The sequence below is a fragment of the Chrysemys picta genome, chromosome 10 (assembly GCF_011386835.1).
Source record: "Chrysemys picta bellii isolate R12L10 chromosome 10, ASM1138683v2, whole genome shotgun sequence".
NCBI lineage: Eukaryota > Metazoa > Chordata > Testudines > Emydidae > Chrysemys > Chrysemys picta.
In genome coordinates this window covers 17,273,844-17,297,607 of record NC_088800.1, presented here as the reverse complement: position 1 = coordinate 17,297,607, position 23,764 = coordinate 17,273,844, and the positions used below count along the sequence as shown (strand labels likewise).

General features: G+C 41.8%; 1 protein-coding gene across 3 annotated transcripts in view; it reads right to left on the bottom strand.

The window, feature by feature from the left end:
- The window catches only part of LOC122174323 (uncharacterized), a 117,507-nt gene that overhangs the window by 26,839 nt on the left and 66,904 nt on the right, over positions 1-23,764 (bottom strand). The window contains exons 1-2 of one of the 3 annotated variants that reach the window (XM_065559340.1): positions 13,482-13,561; positions 10,498-10,560 (exon numbers count right to left, since the gene is read on the bottom strand). The exons of the other annotated variants lie outside the window; for them this stretch is intronic. The gene's annotated coding sequence lies outside the window, so the exon portion shown is untranslated. Of the gene's footprint in view, positions 1-10,497; positions 10,561-13,481; positions 13,562-23,764 lie in introns of those variants that run through there. 3 annotated transcript variants of the gene reach the window in all.

Genomic DNA, 23,764 nt, shown 5'->3' with positions numbered 1-23,764 from the left:
CCATTACTCTCCTCCCTCTCCATTGCTACTGGTTCCAGATGTCTTGGGAGATCTCAGGATGATGGCAATAAGACTTCATCAGGATTTATGGGAGAATATCTATTGACCAGCTCTGAAAATAGTCCCATGGGGGGAGCAGGTCAGCTAAGTGCTCCCAAAACTCTCTGGAGGGAATGGGGTTTTGCTGGTCATTCTCTAAAGATGTGATTTGGTGCAAGACAGGGATAGCAGAGTGTCGCCCAAGAGGAATGACAACTCCGCCCCCCACACCAAAAAGGAAGTAAGATGGAGCAAAACTAGGGTTAACATATTTTAAGTGTCCAAAAAGGACACACTCCATGGGCCCCGCCCCCGCCCCAACTCCGCCCCAGCCCTGCCCCGCCCCCGCCCCAACTCCGCTGCTTCCCGCGAACATTTGATTCATGGGAAGCCTGAAGCAGGCAGCAGGTAAGCTGGGGCTGGGGGGCGCGGCCCAGTCCGGCCCCCCGGGCTGAGTGGCTCCCTCCGGTGGCCGGCCGGCCCAGGCCAAGAGGCTCTGGCCCCGGCGTCTCCCGCTCGGCTCGGCTTGGGCCCTGGGGCGCTGGCCCCCGGCCCCCAGCCAAACACCGCCGGCCCCCTCCATCCCTATTTTCCCGGACATGTCCGGCTTTTGGGGATTTCCTCCCGGACGGGGATTTGAGACCCAAAAAGCCCGACGTGTCCAGGAAAATCCGGACGTATGGTAACCCTAAGCAAAACATCAACTTCATCCTCAAAAACGTAAAATAATCCCTATCCCTCCAGGATCTTGGCTACTAGAAAGATGCTAAATGTACTGAGGATGCTTACCCAGATTTCTCTCGACGGGTATTAAGTAGGCCTCTCACACATGTACTTTGTTTAGAAGCAACAATCATTGTCAGTAGTGCTTCAGTTCTAACAGAAGAGAAAAGGCAGCTTCTGCTGGATCTAGCTAAATAAGCCAAACACTTTGTAGTTGAATGTGTATATCTGTTAGCTGCTGATCTATATACATCCGCCAATATTCTCCTAGCAAAGAGGATTTTATGTAACAATCTTAAGCAGGTGATGCTTTAGCTTTTGGTTTCTTTTAGAACTTCTTACAATTGTATGTCTTTCCCCCCGCCCCCCTGCCCTTCTGTTTCAATTTAATGTCATAAACTTGAAAGTCCTCTGGTAACCCCACTCTCCTTGACTATTTAAATAGGACAGGCAATGGGCCAGATTTAGCCCTAGTGTAAATGGATGCCATTCCATTGATTCAATGAAATCAACAGCATCCCATTTACACCAGGTCAGAATTTAACCCCCTGTAGCCTGGAAAAATTGGATCCAATTCTGATTCTCACTGGTGTGAGATGAGGAGTCTTATTGAAATCAGTCAAGTGACCACTTGGAGAGGAGAGTGAGGTCCATTGTGCTTATAGAGACTGAGCCTGTAAAATAAAGTCCAATGGGAGCTTTTCCTTTGACTTCTTGAGAGAAACTGTTAGAGAAATATTGGTTTTATACTTCATCCCCCGCCCCAGTCCTGTGTGGGCCTCAATGGTGTGAGGAACGTGGATGTGTGGCTTTTGTAGCTATTGGACACCTAAAGAATCTATGCCAATAAAGTCCTTTGGCAAAAGGCAGGGGATCACTGAACTTGCACTGTTGCCTTTTATTGTTTAATGGTAGATTTGTATCATGAAACTCACACAAAGCAGCCACCGTTTAAAGAGGAATATTAACAAAGGTATTTTTGTGCACAAATTATACCCTAGGTAGAAGATTACTTTAAAGTGAGTACTGAAGCTGTTCGAGGAATTTCTTGTGTACAAAAGGTAGGGTACAGTAAGGATTTTCAATTAACATAGTGCTAAAGTACACAATTGGAGTGCACTGAGCTCAGAAATAAAGGATCAGTGACATTTTTACAAACAGATAAAAGGTCAAACTGTTTGGAAAAAATGTTCACACAACAAGACTTGGTGCGGAACAAGACTTTTCAGTCTTTATTAATATTTTATATTTGCCATGTGTCATAAGAGGATAACTTTAACTAGTTTAATATTGTGTTGATGTCATCTGTAGCAGTACTGTACAATATTTTCCATAGAGCAGAAATCAAATTACTGGGGATTTAACATCAGAGTTTAAAAACAATAATTTAATACGTACTATGAACCATTAAGAACTATAGTTGTTTTTTTTTTCTTTCGGTCAACAGGGAATAAATCTGGAGCTTAAATTTGTAACTTTGTTCATGACTCAGAAAGGGGTGTGTGTGTGTGTGTGTATATATATATTCCTCAGCTGATATAAATCTGCATAGATTCATAGGTTTCAGTAGAGATACATCAGTCTAGAGCAGCTGAGAATCTGGCACATATCTCTCTAAGATAACACTTTTGTATAGCCCAAGTGAGGAGTCATACATGTTGTGGTATCGCACTATTAAAAGTATTAATCATATTTTAATGGAAGCAGTTTTTTTAAATTAAACTGTTTCTTTTTAAATTTATCAGTGGCTTAGAGGAAAATCTCTTCTGTTAATTTGCAGTCCTAGACTTCTGAGAGCAAACTGTCAAAAAAAAAATAAACAAATTGATTTATAAAACTTCTTGTGAGTGAATGTCTTCACGATTAATGCTGTATTAAAGGTCCTGGAGACAGAAGTCCTTTTATCTGGGTCAATTTCAGGTTTCCTGCACAAAGGCTGATTGTTTTGATTTTTTTTTTTGCGAAGTGACTCTCTATTGTCTCTTGCACAGTGCTGTGCAAGTTGGCAGAGCTTAACAAAGTATTATAAATAATAAAATAAGAATAACCTGACTTTCTGAAGTTCTCCTGCATGGGGTTGGGAGCATGAAATACACCTCCTAGGCTTGGTTCCCCAAGCGCAGCCCCTCGTCCATGCCTGCTGCACCAACCTGGGGAAGATAGTAGCAGCTGCTGTCCTTTTGCATTAATTTGGGTGTGCCTGACCTGTCCCAGTTCTCACTTCTGTGCTAGCCTATTGGAGTCAGTTCAGAAGCCACTTCCCATGCATCTCAGTGGATGCAGGAGATCCCTTACTCAGCTGCTCTGCTTGTGCGTTCTTCTGCCTAGAGCTATTATGGGGCTTCTGTGGTGCTGAGAGATTTACCAGGACCCTTCACAAAGGGGTGACCTTTTTGCCAGTAACGTATGGAACAGATACAAGCTTCCTTACACTGCCCTGCCCTGCCAATTTGCCTGAATGCTGGCAGGGAGGGGTCACCTCCCTGGATGAGTTCAGTCCCTGGAGACTGTTTGAGATTGCCAATACTAGTTCCAATTGTGGTGATTTTTGTCATGTAGACACCTGCCCATTGGCAACTGGAACAATACCACTAGACTTTTCTCACACACCCCAGAGCCATCATAGAATTCCTTGTTAATGGATAGAGGTAGTAACTAATAAAACATGAGTCGGGGAATGCCAGTGGTAAACTTGATCCAGAGGTCCATGTGTTGCAGAAGCTAGACTTGTGTGCCATGTCTTTCTGATTTCAGCTAATTTTCCATAGTAGGGTTAAAATTTCTTTAAAATACAAGTTCTCTGAAATGCAGGAAGGTGGTAACTTATATCTTCTCATTAAAACAATTATGCCATGGTCATGATAAATCTGGATTATTTTTTACACTGAATCAAAAGCAGTAGTTATGTGTTTGATTATAATATTGAATCTAGTGAAATTTCAAGTAGGGATGAGATTATTTTATTCTACCGGCTCAATGTGAACTCCATTCTCCCTTTGTGCTAAAATATTTAGAGCTTTATTTAATAACTTAAATCTTTTCTAATTTTCTTGACAATTTAATTCAAACATCTTAAATTCTAGTCTCTAATCTTTCAATTTCAAAATTTCCTATTACCTATTCCTTGGAATGATGTCAAAACCACTTTTCCCTGCTACCAAATGTCATGTTCTTCTGTACCAGATGTGGACTGACTACAGAGCTTGCTTATACACCAGATGTATTAATTGTAAGATCCTTTAATGCTCTGCCAGGTATGGCTGAGTTTAGTTTAAATAAGATATTTTACACACTGTGCCACTTAATGGCTGAAGACTATAATAGTTTAGCATTCTATTACATCTCCCCCTTTTTAAGTTCTACATTCCTACAATATTTACACTACCATGCTGTCTTTGAAGTTCAGTATATATCAATCTGTTAAGTGTCTCTGGAACATACTGGATTTCTCATTACATGATCTAAACATGTAGTAACTTGGTCATCTGGCTGTCCATTAGTTGCAATGACGGGCTGTGGTTGGTTTGGAATCTGAGTCTTTTTTTTTTTCTTCTTTTCTTCATCTGTCATTTGTAGAGTTTGCTCTGATTGTTCTTCTATCAAAGATCCATATATCAGGGTATTGTCCATGGAAACCACAACTCCATTTGTGTTCATAAACAATTCTGCCATCTTTCTTTGCAAAATTTCAGGTGCACAGGTAATCTTCAAAAGCAAAATCTTCCAAAGGGTGTAATAAATGTAGTCAGTTTAGCACTTTCTTTGGATAAAAGAATTTGCCAGAATCCACTTAGGCATCCATCTTGGGGGAATACTGTACCTCTTTTCATTTTGGCCAGAAAGTCCTATGGGGGTGATATATATTTTTCCCCCCCTCAGAACTGTTTCATTAAGTCTTTTAAAATTCTCACATTTGTATTTCTCCACTTTCTATATAACTGATACCAGTGAGGCCCACCATGCTGTTGGCGCCGAGTTTCTTGATTATGCCAATCCACTCCATTCTCTTCACTCAGTTTCCACATTCTGTAGTAATCTGACAGGAATCCTGTGAGGTGTCTGTACATTGTATTGTTCAGCATTGTCTCTTAAGGTTACTTGGACTTTTGAAAGGAGATCTAGTACAATACCACCAAATATTTCATCAAGTTCTTCCACAGTTCTCAGTAGGCTCATCATGGCTGCCACAATGCAGCTGAGAAGACTTTTGGTTTGTGGTTCTTTGATCACATGCATTCTGAATGCATGGCTTTTGGAAGTGTTTTTTTTTTCTCCCCAGTGGTGAACAGGACCCATGCAGTTCAGAATACCTCCAGGGCTAGTCAGAGTTGTGTCAGGTGACTTCATCTCTGGGAGGGGTTGACGGTGATTGTAAACTCCTTCTGAGATGACTGACATCCGCCCCTGAGTCAATTTTAATGTCTATAGTCTTGCCATGAATGTTCCTTTTCATACTCTGTGAATGCTCTATCATCACAAGTGACAGATCCCAGAAATGATGAATCGTGGTTGTCTGTAATACAAGTCAACTACCTGACTGCTTTAGTGCAGCAAACAGCTGTAAAATGTCCCTATTTCATGCATTTATTACACTGTGCGCCCCAACTGGACATGCATCATCTCTTGGGATATGACTTTTTCCCCCCCACACATTGTGCATGTAGGTTGAAATTTGTCCCTCTTAGCCTGAGGTTTTTTTTCTCTCCTTGCCTCAGGTGTTTTATGATGACACTTTATAACACTCAAGTGTCTGTTTACAGTTTTTCTAAGCTAGCATTAGGTTTTTTCAAGTTTCTCTAGACTTTGCTATTTCAATAGCTGTGACTAAGGTTAAATATCCTGTCAATTGTAGCTGCTGTGAAAGGTTTTTATTTGTTATCAGAAACCAGCTGGTTACTAGGTTAGGTTATGTTCATGTTTTCCGTTCCCAAAATCACTTTTCAGTCCGTGTATGCAGAGCTCTTACAAAACATTCAGCATTTTCCCCCTAGTTCTTTAATTCTCTGGTGAAAACATGCTCTTTCATAAACCATATAAAATATACATTGAACATAGCCGGAACTCTTTCATAGTCATATTTGTGACTTCTTCAGTAACGTCAAAGGATTTAAAGATCTGCTCTGCTTGCTTCCCCATACTATATATTAATGAAGATACCTGTATATCTCCAGTTTCTTTGTGGAGTTTGTTTGCAATTCAAAATCTTGCAAAATACTGCTTCCAGTCTGATTCTGAAAGTTTGTCAAAGCTGAAGCCCTCTGGGGCATTGAAGAGTGGCATGTTAATGAGATTCTGCAAACTTTGTTTTCTCCTTCTGTTTCTGGTCTTCATTTTACTCCTGACATCATGCCATGTTCTTCTCTATCACATATAGACTGGCTACAGAGCTTGCTTATACACCAGATGTGTTCATTATAAGATCCTTTAATCCTCTGCCAGGTATGGCTGAGGTGTGTTTAAATAAAGTACGTTCTTCACTCAGCCACCTAGTGGCTGAACAGAGTAATACAGTTTAGGCATTCCATTACACCAAAATAAAATATTAAATTAATAATCTCTTCTAGGCTAAAGCTGCTGCCTACAATTAAACTGAAGGTTTAAAAATGTATGTTCTGAGCCATTGGGTGGTGAGCAGGGGAGGGGAGGAATATCCCTGACATAGGATATCTCCCATAGGCCTATGGAACAGAATGCTTTTTGGACTCAATGGATGACTTAAGTGGCACAGAAGATTGTACTTGATGAGCACTGCCGTCACAAGCGGTTGTAATCACTCATATAAAGTAAAAATCGACAGAGGTATTGGAAGATCATGTGAAAGTCTTCAAGCTAAATATCACAAAACTGAACTACCAAGTTTCAGGCGATTCCCACTCTACTTATCCTGGCAATATGAGGGTTGAGGTTTAACAGAAGATCATGAAATACATTGATTCAGCAAGGTGCAAGCAGTCACACTGATTCCTGTTGCTATCAATGGGAGCTGAGGGCATTTAGTACCTTGCAGAAGACTTCTATATCTTGCAGAATTGGGCTCTAAGATCTATTTCTCCTCTCACATCCATGTAACTCAATTGACTGGAGTATATAAGACGAGTATCTGGCTCTAAGTATCTTATACTTGGGAGACATGCTTCAGAAGTGATCTTATAAGTGCCAGATAAAATGGCTTCTGATGTATATGCCAGGGTGGATGAAAATTGATAATTTTTTTTAACATGCAGAGCTGTTACATTTAAATGACTGACTTCCATATAACTATGGTCTTGAGAAAGCCAGTTACACTTTCAATAGTCTTAACAAATGCCAAGAAAACAAGGATTGGCCAATGTCCAACTGTGGATGGAAATGACCTACACTAGTGAGGAATTTGAAAACAGTTTATGGTTTTTGAACTTTGAAGATCTGGGATATTCCTGTTAATATATTTGTCCTTTATAGTATTAGAAAGCAGAACTCCTCCTTTTTTATTTCTTTCTATTGCCACATTCAGATAACAGTGTGAATACGCCTAGCAAACTTCATAAATTTCAGTTACCTTTAGTGAGGAAAATAATGGCTGTTTGAGTTCTTACTTATAAATAACAGAATGATCATGTTCTTGAATTTCCCACTGTATAACCAAAATACATTTTAGAGAGTTGTACTATAGAGTATAAATGATTTGGCCATATTAAAAATGTATAAATGTCACTTTAAAGTGTTACCAGGATTATACCTTAGTTCCCCCATCTGTATCTGTGGAATAATAATACTTCCTTACCTCACAGGGTTGTTATGAGGATCAAACCATAAATGTATTGGAGGATCTTGCATACTATTCTGGCAAGTGCTATAAAAAACCCCTGTAAATTAACCTGTCCAGAAATAATTTGATTTACAATAACAGAGTGTGTCCGCTAGTTGGAGAGTGTCTCTCTGTGTGTATGTAATATCAGTAGGTTTCAGTCTGTGGCATTCTTGTCACTGGGCCAAGAAGTCATATTTCACTGTCAAGTCCTTTAGCAGGACTTGAGCTCGCACCCAATATTGACGCTGCAGTGCCATATTATTAGAGCTGCCATCCTTCAGACAAGATGTTAAACTACAACTGATCTTCCTGTTTCTTGTGGCTATCCTGGTGGAAAGTAAAGATCCAATGGCATTGCATGTGGTTTTTTTTTTTTTTAAAGAGGTTAAAAATTCCAACTGTCCTGTCCAACATTCCCTCTCTCAGTAAAACAAGCTCTAATATCCAAGGAACTGAATGAGATATAGCAGAATCGGCAATGGTTACCAGTTATTTGCTTGCACAATTGTCTTATTACTAACATCTATTTACTCTTCAACAGGAGGACACAATATAGAAATGGGTCAGAAGCAGAGTACCAGATCCAACTGCTCTCAAACTTTGGTGAAGTTTGTATCTAGATTTGAACTTTTGTGGCTCACACCCATTTCTACACAATAGTTATCTGGTGATTTGGTTGTTTGCCCACGCTATAAATAAGTACTGTGTATAGGAAAGTTTCTATTTAGCTTTGAGGATTACCTGGGAAAAGACTCTTTCCAGTTTAACACTTTAAAAGGATTGTTTCAGGTTTGACTTTTTTCCCTCTTCCCTTCTTCCTTTTCAACATTAGCATATGGATATAATAAAGTGAAGATCAGAGCTGGCAACTTACAGGAAAGGAAGCGTACTGGGGTTGTAATTGAGATGTTATTGCCTACCACCATGGTGTATATTAGCTTGAATAAAACATGCAGTCAATAAAATAAAACAAAACAATAAAACTAAGCCCATTGGTGATCTGTTATAGGGTGTGATGCAACACACAAACCTGCAGTCATAAAACGGAGGGAAACCTTACACTTTCAGGAACAAAGGCATCCAAGCATTAAGTTGGAAGCAGTGCTGTCCAGCACTAAAGTTCTATTCTCTTTGCACCTGGAAGTAGTTAGCTTTAAAAGCCATACAGGTTTATACTGTTCTCTTCCAATTTTGAATAAGGCCTTCAGATGTTCTTGTTAGATGCTTATATAGAAATGTGGTTTTAATTAGGGAACCCCAAGCCAAAAAGATAGATTGATTAGTCCTAGACATAAAGACCTAGTGTTCTTAGAGTTCTAGGTGTGGGGACTATATTTTATATAATTATAGGTGAGCTCTTAAAGTACCGCATTATACAGTGCAACTTTATCTTGAATAGCATCTTTCATACAAACTGTATCCTAAACCATTTTGCAGAGTTAATAATTTGAGAAATAGTTGCTGAAGGAGGAAAAATTAAGATGTATAAGCATGGGAGGACAGATCTGTTTTCAGCTGTCAGATTTTACTGGCAATTATCCATAATTCATGTGTGATAATTAGAGATGATAAAATAAATCATAATGAATAATTCATCAGAATTGTACCTCTTTTCTGATCACATTGTCTGGGAGCCAGTAGGAATTTTCATGAATGTATTCATTGTTTGAAAGTATTTGCCGAATAATTCTTGGTCTGTAAATTAATGGATGTGCTAGTTACAAGGTATGATTCTGATTGGATGAGCATAACTCTTAGAATCAGGCAGCTGATTGTAAGCTCTTTGGGGCAGGGACTGTCTTTTGTTCTGTTGGTACAGCCCATAGTACAATGGGGTCATGGTCCAGGATGACTCCTAGTTGCCATGGTAATACAAACAATTGATGAAGGTAATGATTCTTGGCTTGTTTAAATCTCATTGCTTCCACAAAACATTCCTGCCAGTTGTTCATGAGACTGTGTGTGGGAGAGGAAGCACCAGGGGCACATACAGTCTAGAAAGGATGAATATTCACGTGGAAGGGGAATCCTCTCTGATGTCGTCACCTCATCCTAGTGGTGATAAAGACTATCATTGTCAGTGACTGGTCTGGATAATGCTTCATAGTCTCTCAGCATTTCACAGTTGGGTATACCTAACAGGTGGGGAAACTGGGGTTCCAATTAAGGCATTTGGCTACAGACTCGCATTATAAGTTCTTTTGGGCAGGGACCATCTTTTTGTAACGTTTGTATAATGCCCAGCTCAACGGGGTCCTGGTCTGTGACTTGGGGTCCTATGCACAATGGTAATATAGATATTCAGGCCTCATCAGAACTAGGGTTGGAATCCAGGTCTTCTGACTATTAGGCCACTGCTTAATCTATCAGCTCTCTATGCCTCTTAGGCAAGTCAATTAACTTCTATGAACCTCTGTTTCCATACCCGTGAATTGGAGCGGTGATCTTTGTCTATTTCAAAGAGTTGTTGTGAAGCCTTGCTGAGTATTTGCAGAGCACTACAGGCAGTATATGAGTGTATAGTGAGGTTGTGGTCTCCCAGGAGAGCATTAGAACTTACTGTGTAGTAATAGTGTTACTCTTTCAATTTGGTGCCAAAGTATGGCTTTACTATGAAGTATAACAATCAAGGCATTTGATTATTCCTTCCAAGAGAAATGGACTGCTATGCCATACGTTCTTTAGTAAAGCAAATATTTTAAAGATAATTGGGGGTACAGTACAACTTTGTACTCCTTCATGGAAGCATTTGATAAATTCTAAAACCATCTTCTGTTTTTTATTGATGAAAAAATATTTAAGGAATGTAACACCAATCTGTCTTCTATTATATTATGAAATCAAGTGCCAGAAACATTTAATATTGCTCACCACAATATGAAGGTTATTTCATGAGCTAAACCTAGCCCATTTACCTAAATATTTTCTCCAGCTAACACACTTACCTATGCTGGGAGTTGCCCACATCTGGCCCTTTCACTCCACGTTCCAAATCCAGGCACACTCACCTAGAGTACAACACAAAGTAGTGGCTATTTTTATTAAGCAAAATTCCTATTAATTCCAGATGTAAACCATGCAATTAACCCTTCTAGAAACAAGAAAGTGTTTTCCTGTGCCTGGATCTGATTTAATATATAATCACTCTTCTCCTGTCACCCTCTTCACTGCACCCACATTAGTGCATCTATGCAGTACTGCTGCTGTTCATGTGTAGTTGTATGCAGACTGAAGACATCTACACAAAAGAAATTCACCAGACTAAGAAATTTGTTAACCACCTACACTGTTTGCAACACACTTGTACTCCAGGCAGTTTATAAGCATGCTACCAGCTGTGCTACCTAGACTATCATTTTTTTTAAGGCTAAATACCAGTTTAAGCCTGAATCAATTTAGCATCCTTGTGGATACAAACAAGCTGAAAGGGTTCAAATATTCTCAGTACTGTTACATTGTGCACGACTGGGTTTGCAGAATCTCCTGAAATGCACTGTGGTTGGGAACTGAGATAGGTACTCAAGCCATTGCAACTGAATCAGTTTAGAACAGTGGTAATGTGGATGCTTTTTGAACTTGCAATGGCTGATGTGCATGGACATGAACCATTTATGCTTAACTGTTTTGGTTAAAAATGGTTTCATTCTTGAATGTGGACATGACCAAAGGGCCTAATCCTGTCAACACTTAAGCATGTGTGATGCTTTCCTCATGTGAGTAATCCTGTTGACTTCCTTTGAAGGTAAAGCTATGCACCTGCTAAAGCATTTGTAGAATCGGGCCCTAAATGTGCTTGCTTCAACAAAGAGATGTTGCTAACCTTCTTAGATATTGAACCCCTGCTCTGATTTATTAGTTAAAAGAGCACTTTATAAAGGGTATTGTAAATGGACTTAGCAGTAGCAACACAATATGCTGCTCTTTATACTGAATTTCTTCTATCCATCTATACCCCAAATATAAAAATTGATAACATTGTTCCTGATTTTGTTTAATCTCATAAATTCTTTTATGATCATATGAACATAAATCATTCCTAGCAGGAATTAGACACATTTTCTACTAGTTACAGCTGTCAGGTCTACTGCTATTATTACAGCTTGACTGAGGATGTTCATGTGTAAAAAAAATTATTTACCGCATACCTTTGAACACAAAGCAGAGATGTCACTTAGGTTTGGCCTACACTTAAAAGTTAGTTGACAGAGCTTTGTCATTCAAGTGTGTGGAAAAACCGCATCCCAGATGGACATAGGTATGCCTATCTCACCCCCAGCATAGATGCTTCCATCAATGTGGCGAACGCCATTCAGGGAGATGCTGTTCCTCCCCTGAAAGACAACACTTTTTGTTGTTAGTGCAGGCTGTGTATACACTATGTGGTTATATCGGCATAGCTACTCTGACTGAGCTATGCCAAGATAGGCCTGGTCTCCACTACTGGGAGTACGCGCTGCTGAAATCAATGCAGCAGAGGCCAATTTTAGTGAGTTTTAATAAAGACCTGATAAATCACCAGCAGAGCGCTCTCCGGTCAACTCCCCCCGACTCTCCAGTCGACTTCCCTTACTCTTCTCGGAGAGTGTCTCCCATCGACTCAGTGCTGTGAAGACACCGGGTAAGTCGACCTAAGCTACATCAACTCCAGCTACGTTATTCATGTAGCTGGAGTAGCATCCCTTAGGTCGACTTGCTCCTGTAGTGAAGACAAGCCCATAGTCTCCATAGTGTAGACACAGCCTTAGCCAAGGCAGAGGGGTAGGCCTGGAAACACACTCCCTAAAGAGGGAAAATTAATCTGCCTTTAATGTATAGCTGGCAAAGGCTTTAGAAAGAAAGCTGTTTCTTTACAATCTTCCCCCCACCCTGTACTTTAACTACTAAAGTCTGAGGCCTGGCCTACACTACACAGTTAGGTCGACATAAGGCAGCTTACGTCAACCTAATTATGTCAGCGTACACATTCTCTACAGCCTTGCTCCTGCCAATGTAAGTGCCCTATTACACCAACATAACTCCACCTTCGCAAGGCATAGGGCTGAGGTTGTAATTACGGCTACACAGTGTCTGTGTAGACACTGCTTTACTTTAGTTGCCCAGCTTTCATGTCAATTTCACATCTCTCATGAAATTGACAAGACAGCCGACAGCCAGAGACTAGCTGCCCCCGGCTCCCCACTCCTAGCCAGGCTGCCGCCCAGAGGCTCCCCACTCAGGGAGCTGAGAAGCCTGGTTGGCTGTCTCCCTCTCCCAGCTGGGAGTGGGGAGCAGAGAGTCCAGGGGGGCGGCTGGGCTCCTGGTGGAGAGCTGCATGGAGCTGAGAGCCCTGGCTCTTAGCCCCTCACACTGCCCATCTTCAGTGAGGACGTGCACCACTGACAGCAAGAGGGTAGTGTGATCATTAGCCACCGCAGTCATTATTGCAGCGGTATTAAGTCAACCTAACATAAGTCGAATTAGGGCTGTAGTGTAGACATGTCCTGAGTTTTTGGTGAAGCACAAAACTGAGCTGAAAATAATGAAATTATTTTTGAAACATGATGGAAAATTCTGAAAATTAGAGACAGATGACTTAGATATCGTCCCAATACATAATGTTCAATCCTTGGACTGCAGCCTTTGCAGCTGAGAATTTTTTTTTAGGAGTGATTCAGTTGGCTGGCTGAACTGTGTGAATACATGTATTTTCCAAGTCTACAGTATATGTACTCTGTGAATAGTAACCTGCAAATACGTCCAATAAAATTTTTTGTTGCATTGCTTTGGGTCATGAGAAGTTAGAATTTTATAGCATTTTCCAGTAATTTTTTTTTCTCCTGCAGACCATAAATGTAAACAGTACAGAAAAGGCTTGTCTGAAAAAGTATCCTGTTGCAATCAAACATTTAGTGTTTTGTAAATTCTATTAAGAATGCTTATTTTTAATTACCTGTTTAATTTGGGTGTTGTGCTTGAAAAGACACTAGTATTTATTACATATCTCTTCATAGTCCTTTAACCTTTTTCAGGCTGCAATGAAAAAAGTGTTCACATCTTATGTAAAGGGAAATGAGGCTTCTTTAAAAAGTATAGTCTAATGACTTGGTGGCAGATGCTCTTAAGATACTGAAAATTGGGACGACTGAAACTATTATTCATTCTTGGAGTTTATTGCTGCAGGCTTGCTGTCACTGACAAGTATTCCCACCAAGTGGTGCTAATATGCAGTAAGACTGAAAATAACCAATTGATAGACAATGAAATCAGAAAGAGGGAGATTAATTGTGATGAAGTCTCTGGAGAGAAATACCATCTGCATGGTGCTTTTAAGGAGTACTTGTTTATACAGAGTATACTATGTTAAAATGCATAGGAAAGTAGCCCTTAAACTGGAATCCAGCTTGCTAATAACTACATAAACTATTTAAAGGTTGTGAGAGTACAAGATCTGTGCCTCCACACAGCTGGTGTTGGATGCCATCACTCAGAAAACTTCATGCTACTTTTGAGCAACAGAGAGTCTCTATTTTGAATATCAATGAGTGAAGTCAACTGTCCCTTAATTTATACACATTGCCAGAGATTGTCCCAGGGTTTGGAATTAAATACTCCAACACAAATCTCTTTAAACCTCTCCTAAAGAAGAAATTATGCTAAAGCTCTTTAGTAAGGAGGTTCTCTCTCCTGTTGAAATAAAAATCAATTATGTTTGCTCTGCTGTGAACAATGTCACTCAGTAGCCCTGCTTTCTAATTGGCTAATGCCTTAATGACCTGCTGGGAGGCTGTGATGCATTGCTTTGGACCCTCTCGGCAGGCTTTTAGACTACCAGTCAGATGTCAATGAAGCCTGACTCAATAGGGGTTCTCTTTCTAAAATTCCATTATTCATCCTGGTTTATGCAATAAAATGATCACAAAATAAAGCCTTCACATCAAGCCAAGTTTTAAAGAGAATTATAGATACTTTACTTCATTGTTAGACTCTAGGATTGTTACTGGTTTAGAATTAGGTTTTTTATTACATTTGATGAAAACCTTTTTTCAGTTTTGACGTTTTTCTGTTAAGCATTGAACAAAACAACTTTAAAGAGTTTGTGTGTGTGTGTGTTTGAAAATAAGATTAATCTACAACTGTTTTGTTAAACCATGAAGCAAAAGTTCCCAAAAATTTTTATTTAAAAAGGTAAGTGAATGGTAACTCAGACCTTTCTTTCATATGTCGAATTGTTTTTTAATTAGAATTGGGATACAGTTTGGCAGGAATTACATATTTGGCTGCTATTTTCTTCATAATGGTTTATTTCAGATCAGTGAAAATTTGTTTTAAATCTCTTGTGGTAGAATGCTGATAATCAAAATGGATACTTGCAATACTAAAGGATTTGTGCTGGTACTCTGCTCAGGGACCGCATGGAGCTTAAGTAAGCTGCCTCTTTTGTGTAGAGAAGATGCTTTGCTTCATGACAGCCTAAGGACATGTAACTAAGAAAGGTGGACATAAGATGGAAAGTGCTATTCTTAGTCAAAATATATATTAATTTTAAAAAGTAAAAAGGGAATGACAATAGTGTGTTTCTAACACTGCTCCCCGGGCAAGTTTTATAGCTATTTAAACACTGGTAACTCTATTTAACAACAAATTAGTAGCTACCATAGCAACTGCATGTAATAATTTATTCATGCTACCTCTGAAACACAAAGCACCTTCTTAAAGTAACTGATGCATTGTGTGAAATTTGTATTTTTTCCAAATTTGTAAGGAAGTCATCCCGTTACAGGAAAATGTCATATTTTCCCCTACGTTATAAATATTTGATATCTATAGCAGAACTTACTTGGTTCTGTTTTTCCTTATTCCGTGTCCTTTGTACAGAACCATAAAGACAATTTGAATTCTATAATTCAAATATGAAAGGTCATGCAGACCAAGGGCATGACTTTCAGAAGTGCTGTACACCCATAACTCCAATTGAAGCCAATGGGAGTAGAATGTCCTCAGTACTTCTGACAATCGGGCTCTCATCTGTTACTCTCTTACCCCTACAAGTGGTCCCTTGAGGGCAGAGCAGAGAGCAGCATGGCTAAACTTCCATTGCCATTGCTGTACTCAATGATAAATACAACAGTTCAGTTTCCAGAGCTGTGACTCTATCAACTTCCAGCAACCCTAAACAAAAGTTAATCCGATATTATGCCCTTCCTCCCAGTTCTGTCTTCTAGCACACTTATTCCAGAATCAAGAGTGTATGATTCCTGAACATAAGAGTGGCCATGCTGGGTCAGACCAAAGGTCCATCTAGCCCAGTATCCTGTCTTCTGACAGTGGCCAATCCCAGGTGCCCCAGAGGGAATGAACAGAACAGGTAATCAAGAGATCCGTCCCATGGCATCCATTTCCCAGCTTCTGGCAAACAGGGGTTAGGGACACCTTCCTTGATCATCCTGGCTAATAGCCATTGATGGACCCTGCTATGCTGTTCTTAATGTTCTGGGCATGGATTACCATAAAAGAAGATGCTCATCAGGTCCACTTGATCTGAAAAGTGCCACAGTTTCTACACAGTCAGATTTTCTGGCTTTATGTTGATCTTCTCTTTAGTGAGGCATAAAACTTTTCTAGTAGACTCCTGCAACAAAATTGTCTCCTTTTTTCCCCCAGAGGTAAACACCACATAACCAACTCACCTAGTAGATTTAAATCACTGTATTTGAACCAATCAGGTTCCTTTACTCTGAGCTTTCAGCTGTTCATTAGCAGCACTTATAGTTTTAATGAACTGCAGTAGAAATAGCTCAAGTGATACATATGTACATTTCATAAGTGTCTGCTATGTACATGTATAGCCTATAATTAGCACTCTAAATATGAATAGCACTATAAGCAATTCCATATTATTGGTATTGACGTATGTTACAACCTCATTAATTCTCGTGAAAGATAGTTGGGGGGGAATGTTGTTGTTGCTATTCTGAACATGAGGGAAACCAAGGAAGGTAGGTAGTTTCCCCAAGGCCGCAAATGGGGGTTAAAACTCTGAAATTTCTGAATCTCAACTCTGTGTTCAAACTTTTAGACCATGCTTCTTGCTTTCAGTCTAATGGTTAAAGGGCTGTTTTCAAGTCCTTTGAGGTTTCATCAGCTTCTGTATTTTTTAAACTCCATATTAAGTCACGCAAGGTCTTCCTGAGCAAAGAGTTTCTCTTATCTACTAGTCATTTCTTAGCTCCATCTCTCATCTATATATTACCAGTAATTATTTATACAGTCCCACCAAATATGCTAGGTATTCAGATGCCTATAAGACCGAGCACCCAGAACAGGTATAACTGACTACATAGGTTTCTCCTGACCACAGCCTCAAAATCTGGTTTGCCTCTGATATATAGTTATGGGACTAAGCCCTGAAATCTCAGCAATTTACTATACTTTTTTATAGTAGGAAAAGCCTATAATCCTTGAATAATCTATTGCACTTTGTCAAGAATGAAGTCTATTTTTATAATCCAAAATTTCATAGGTTGTTAATCAATTACTTGGTTTAAGATGAGAGAGTGAGATGACGATTTGAAGTATAGAGATCCAACAAATTCCATTCTTTGGAATCTAGAGTGGCTTGTTATGGATTCAGCCCTTATTTGATCTGGAAACTCTTAAAAAGCTGTTCTGTTTTTATAAAGGCTAGCCCCTCACCCAAATCATGCAAGATCCATTCTCTGCACATTTAATTCTAACCAGCAAAATAAATAAACTTGAGCTTGGAATAGTCTTGAACACTTGCTCATGTTTTCATAAAACTTACCCAGAAACTAGTATAAGTGCTAAGTAAAATATTCATTTCTGGCTGGACCAGACAAAATTTTCTTCCAGTGTGAACTGAGAGAATTATGGGATTATGGAATGTGACATGACACTCCCCAGGAAACCATAAAATATTCTGGCCCTGCAATCCCAGGACTGAAAAAGTCATTAGATTTACCTTTTTCTTATTCCTGCTGGGATATCTGTTTTCATTTACTATTTCTGTAGACCTCTTTGGCTGGCTGGGTAGAGACGGTTGAATTTTTTTTATGTTTTATAAGGCATGTCAGGAAGAAACATGGTCACTACTTAAAACAGCATAAAGTCAATGTAAACTGTAAAAGTCAATGTACAAATGACATGATTTGATTATGGTCAAGCAATTGTATGGGCTTGGCACAGGCCTGTGTTGCCGGGTCAGGGAGTGCTTTCTGGTCTCCAGTGAGGAAGGGGCTGGGGAACGGCTATTAATTGACTGCTTTTGAGTCTGAGTGCATGAGGGTTGGGCTTCACATTCAGGACTGAATTGAACACCAAGTTGGGGAGGTTTCTGTTACCTTTTCTGCGTATGTTGACTTATTTTGCTTTATAAACATCTCTTGAGGAAAAGATCTTGCTGACATGCATCAATGGTATTTTCTCTGCATCAGCTTACAATCCTCATTATGTCATTTTTACAATAGGCCTCACTGCCCCATGTGTGAAAGCAGACAAAATAACGAACGGTAAATATTTTTCACTTAAAAAAACACCAAGAACCTAACCTGCTCTGATTTGGAGTCTGAAAGAGCTTAAAGGTTCTGGGGAAAACTTAACTCTGTGCAGAAGACCAGCACTGAAGACCTCAAAATAGGTCATAAGTGGTGCTTAAGAGATGCCCAGGCCTTAATACTGTCCTCTGTTCAGGGTGAATTTCACCCTATGGCATCAGGTGCTTGGTTTTTTTTCCTTACCTAATATCTCCCCTCAGATCATTCCTTTAGCATTTGAACAACTCTGGATCTCCCTATATGGCAACATTCATCAGCTTTCTAACTTTTAAAATAAAAACCACTAAGCCCTGGTCTACACTACAAGTTTAGGTTGAATTTAGCAGCATTAGATTGATTTAACCCTGCACCCTTCCACATGACAAAGCCATTTTTGTCAATTTAAAGGGCTCTTAAAATCGATTTCTGTACTCCTTTCCGACAGGATTAGCGCTGAAATAGACCTTGCTGGGTTGAATTTGGGGTAGAGTGGACACAATTCGATGGTATTGGCCTCTGGGAGCTATCCCAGAGTGCTCCATTGTGACCGCTCTGGACAGCACTCTCAACTCAGATGCACTGGCCAGGTAGACAGGAAAAGCCCCGTGAACTTTTGAATTTCATTTCCTGTTTGGCCAGCATGGCAAGCTCATCAGCACAGGTGACCATGGAGTCCCAGAATTGCAAAAAAAGCTCCAGCATAGACCAAACAGGAGGTACTGGATCTGATCGCTGTATGGGGAGACAAATCCGTGCTAACAGAACTCCCTTCCAAAAGATGAAATGCTGGAATATTTGAAATAATCTCCACGGGCATGAAGGACAGAGGCTATAACAGGGACCCGCAGCAGTGCCGCATGAAACTTAAGGAGCTCAGGCAAGCCTACCAAAGAACCAGAGAGGCAAACGGCTGCTCCGGGTCAGAGCCCCAGACATGATGCTTCTATGATGAACTGCATGCCATTCTAGGGGGTGCCCCTACAATTACCCCACCCCTGTGCGTGGACTCCGTCAATGGATTCTCACACCACAGGAATGCAGATTTAGGGGAGGAGGAAGATAGCACACAGCAAGGAAGCAGAGAAACAGTTTTCCCTGACAGCCAGGAACTGTTTATTACCCTGGAGCCAGTACCCTCCCAACCCACCCAAGGCGGGCTCCCAGACCTTGAAGACGGAGAAGGGACCTCTGGCGAGTGTACCTTTGTAAATATAAGACATGGTTTAAAGGCAAGCGTGTTTAATGATTGATTTGCCCTGAAGACTTGGGATGCATTGGCGGCCAATACAGCTACTGGGAAAGTGTGTTAACCTGTATGGGGATGGAGCAGAAATCCTCCAGGGACATCTCAGTGAAGCTCTCCTGGATGTACTCCCAAAGCCTTTGCAAAAGATTTCTGGGGAGGGCAGCCTTATTCCATCCTCCATTACCACACCAGGCCAGTAGCACGTAGTTTGGAATAATTGCATAACAAAGCATGGCAGCGTATGGGCCTGGTGTTTGCTAGCATTAGAGAATGGATGTTGCTTGATCTCTCTGTGTTATCCTCAGGAGAGTGACATCATTCATGGTCACCTGGTTGAAATAGGGGAATTTTATTAAGGGGACATTCAGAGGTGGCTGTTCCTGCTGGGCTGTTTGCCTGTGGCTGAACAGAAATCATCCCTGCTGTTAGCCACAGGGTGGGGGGAAGGGTGAAGCAATCATCCCAGAGAATTTGGTGTTTTTGTTTTGTGTGTGTGTGGGGGGGGGGTGGGAGGGAGTTAGTTGAGTTTGTGCTGCACGTTAACCCGAAAACTGCAGCCCCTCCTTTTAAATGGCCAACCCAACGGGTGCTTGGTATGGAAAATGCGGGTGCTGCTGTTTGAAACCACTCACACGTGTTATGAAGGTTAAAGAAGCCAAAAGACTGTGGCTTACCATGTCTGCCTGCAAGCCGAATTCTGTTGCCCGCCAGCCCTGTGTGTATGATTTTTTTCACCAAACCGGCAGGACCTCAATATAAGAGGCAAAATGCGACCTTGTAAAGAAAGCACACATGCTATGTAGTGTTAACAGCTTGGTTCACTGTGAAAGAGTCGACCCATTGTTCTCTAAAATGTCTTTAATATTACTCTCCCTTTTTTTTCCTCCCGCAGCTGCAAATGTTTCAATGCTCCCCGTATCATCTCCGTCCCAGAAGCTAGCAAAGATTAGAAGGAAAAAAAAACGCACTTGCGACGAAATGTACTCTGAGCTCATGCAGTCCTCCCAAACTGAAAGAGCCCAGAAGAATGCCTGGAGGCAGGTACTTTCAGAGTGCAGGAAAGCACAAAATGAATGTGAGGACAGGTGGTGGGAGCAAGAGGAGAGATGGCAGGATCAAGATGATCAGTGGCATCAGTGTGATGAGAGGAGGCAGGAAGCAATGCTTAGGCTACTGGAGGATCAAACTGGTATTCTCCGGCATATTGTTGAGGTGCAGGAAAGGCAGCAGGAGCACAGACCACCGCTGCAGCCCCTGTGTAACCAACTGCCCTCCTCCCCAAGTTCCATAGCTTCCTCACCCAGATGCCCAAGAACGCCGGGGGGAGAGCCCCTCGGGGCTCCCAACCACTCCACCCCAGAGGACTGCCCAAGCAACAGAAAACTGGCATTCAATAAGTTTTGAAGTGCAGTGTGGCCTTATCCTTCCCTCCTCCACCGCCCCACCTGGTGCTTCCCTCCTCCACCACCCCTCCCAGGCTACCTTGGCAGTTATCCCCCCATTTGCGTGACAAATTAATAAAGAAAGCATGAATTTGAAACAACAATGACTTTATTGTCTCTGCAAGCGGAGATCAAAGGGGGGAGGGAAGAGCGGTTGGCTTACAGGGAAGTAGAGTGAACCAAGGGGGCAGGTTTTCATCAAGGAGAAACAAACAGAACTTTCACACCGTAGCCTGGCCAGTCATGAAACTGGCTTTCAAAGCTTCTCTGATGCACAGCGTGCCCTGCTGTGCTCTTCTAATCACCCTGGTGTCTGGCTGCATGTAATCAGCAGCCAGGCGATTTGCCTCAACCTCCCACCCCGCCATAAACATTTTCCCCCTTACTCTCACAGATATTGTGGAGCACACAGCAAGCAGTAATAACAATGGGAATATTGGTTTCGCTGAGGTCTAACCGAGTCAGTAGACTGCGCCAGCACACTTTTAAACGTCCAAATGCACATTCTACCACCATTCGGCACTTGCTCAGCCTATAGTTGAACAGCTCCTGACTACTGTCCAGGCTGCCTCTGTACGGCTTCATGAGCCATGGCATTAAGGGGTAGGCTGGGTCCCCAAGGATAACTCTTGGCATTTCAACATCCCCAATGGTTATTTTCTGGTCTGGAAAGTAAGTCCCTTGCTGCAGCCGTTCACACAGACCGGAGTTCCTAAAGATGTGAGTGTCATGTACCTTTCCCTGCCATCCCACGTTGATGTTGGTGAAATGTCCCTTGTGATCCACCAGTGCTTGCAGCACCATTGAAAAGTACCCCTTTCAGTTTATGTACTGGTTGCCTTGGTCGTCTGGTCACAAGATAGAGATATGCGTTCCATCACCCCACCACAGTTAGGGAATCCCATTGCAGCAAAGCCATCCACTATGACCTGCACATTTCCCAGAGTCACTACCCTTAATAGCAGCAGCTCAGTGATTGCGTTGGCTACTTGGATCACCACAGCCCCCACAGTAGATTTGCCCACTCCGAATTGATTCCCGACTGACCGGTAGCTGTCTGGCATTGCAAGCTTCCAGAGGGCTATCGCCACTCGCTTGTGAACTGTGAAGGCTGCTCTCATCTTGGTATTCTTGCACTTCAGGGCGGGAGAAAGCAAGTCAAAGTTCCATGAAAGTGCCCTTACGCATGTGAATCTTGCCCACTGGGAATCATCCCAGACCTGCAACACTATGCGGCCCCATGAGTCTGTGCTTGTTTCCTGGGCCCAGAATCAGCGTTCCATGGCATAAACCTGCACCATTAGGACCATGATGTCCAAATTGCCAGGGCCCGTGCTTTGAGAGAACGCTGTGTCCATGTCCTCATCACTGTCGTCACCGTGCTGCCGTTGCCTCCTCGCCTGCTTTTGAAGTTTCTGGTGCTGCATATACTTCAGGATAATGCACATGGTGTTTACAGTGCTCATAACTGCCGTGGTGATCTGAGCAGGCTCCATGCTTGCCGTGGTATGTCGTCTGCAGAAAAAAGGTGCGAAACGATTGTCTGCCATTGCTCTCACGGAAGGAGGGGCAACTCACGACATGGCTTACAGGGTTGGCTTACAGGGAATTAAAATCAACAAAGGGGGTGGGTTTGCATCAAGGAGAAACACACACAACTGTCACACCGAAGCCTGGCCAGTCATGAAACTGGTTTTCAAAGCTGTGATGCGCAGTGCGCCTTGCTGTGCTCTTCTAATCTAATCGCAAACAGCCTACTCAGCAAACAGCACCAGCGAGCTTTTAAACGTCCAAAGGCACATTCTACCACCATTCTTCCCTTGTTCAGCCTATAGTTGAACTGCTCCTTACTACTGTCCAGGCTTCATGAGCCATGGGAGCAAGGGGCAGGCTGGGGTAGGTGTGACCGTGCGGTAATGCCGGCTGGGAGAGCAGCCTGAGGCAGAAGCCTCCAGCTGGTATGATATTCCAGGCAGGACTGAATCTCCATTAGATGAAACTTAAGAGAATGACCTGGAGTCATTTCCATTTTTGGCCAGGTGGAGTCATTCCCATTTTCACCAAGTTCGGCCAGGAACACCCAGGAGACGGCGCAGTACGACTGCTAACCGTCTTTGCTAACTTGCAACGGCAAGGAGCTGCTGCTGTGTAGCAATGCAGTACCGCGTCTGTCAGCAGCACCCAGGAGATGTACGGGTGAGTTGAGCGGGCTCCATGCTTGCCGTGGTATGTTGTCTGCACGGGTAACCCAGGAAAAAAGCTAGAAATCATTTTTTGCTGTTGCATTCATGGAGAGAGGAAGGGATGCCTGACGACATGTACCCAGAACCACCTGCGACAATGTTTTTGCCCCATCAGGCATTGGGAGCTCAACTCAGAATTCCAATGGGCAGCGGAAACTGCGGGAACTGTGGGATAGCTACCCACAGTGCAACGCTCTGAAAGTCGACGCTAGTCTCGGTACTGTGGACGCACACCACCGAATTAATGTGCTTAGTGGGGACACACAAAATGGACTGTATCAAATCAATTTCTAAAAAAATCAACTTCTATAAAATCGACCTAATTTCGTAGTGTAGACATACCCTAAAGTTCCACTGAAAAGAGCTGCAAGAAGATTGTAACATACTTTAAGTATTCCCAATTTAACTTTTTAATTAGGAAAAAAGTTGAAATGCTGGCACATCTACAAACATCTGGGTGTCTCCTGGTAAAGCAACCTCCATTCATGTTTAGAAATGGAAACGAATGCCAAAGTGGATGCTATTTGCTCACTGGGGCTTCAGCAGTAGCTAGGCAATAATTGACTTTTTTTACTTTTTATTCAAACACACACACACACACAAAACTTTGGTTTGTGAGAATGAAAAGCTCCTGACTTAATCCTGTGAAAGCAAAACTGAAAATGGGAGGCAATCTCTAGTAGAAGTGATGCTCTGCTGAAATGTATGGCTGTGACCACCACCAGAGAAGAGAGGGCCAGAGTATTAAAAGC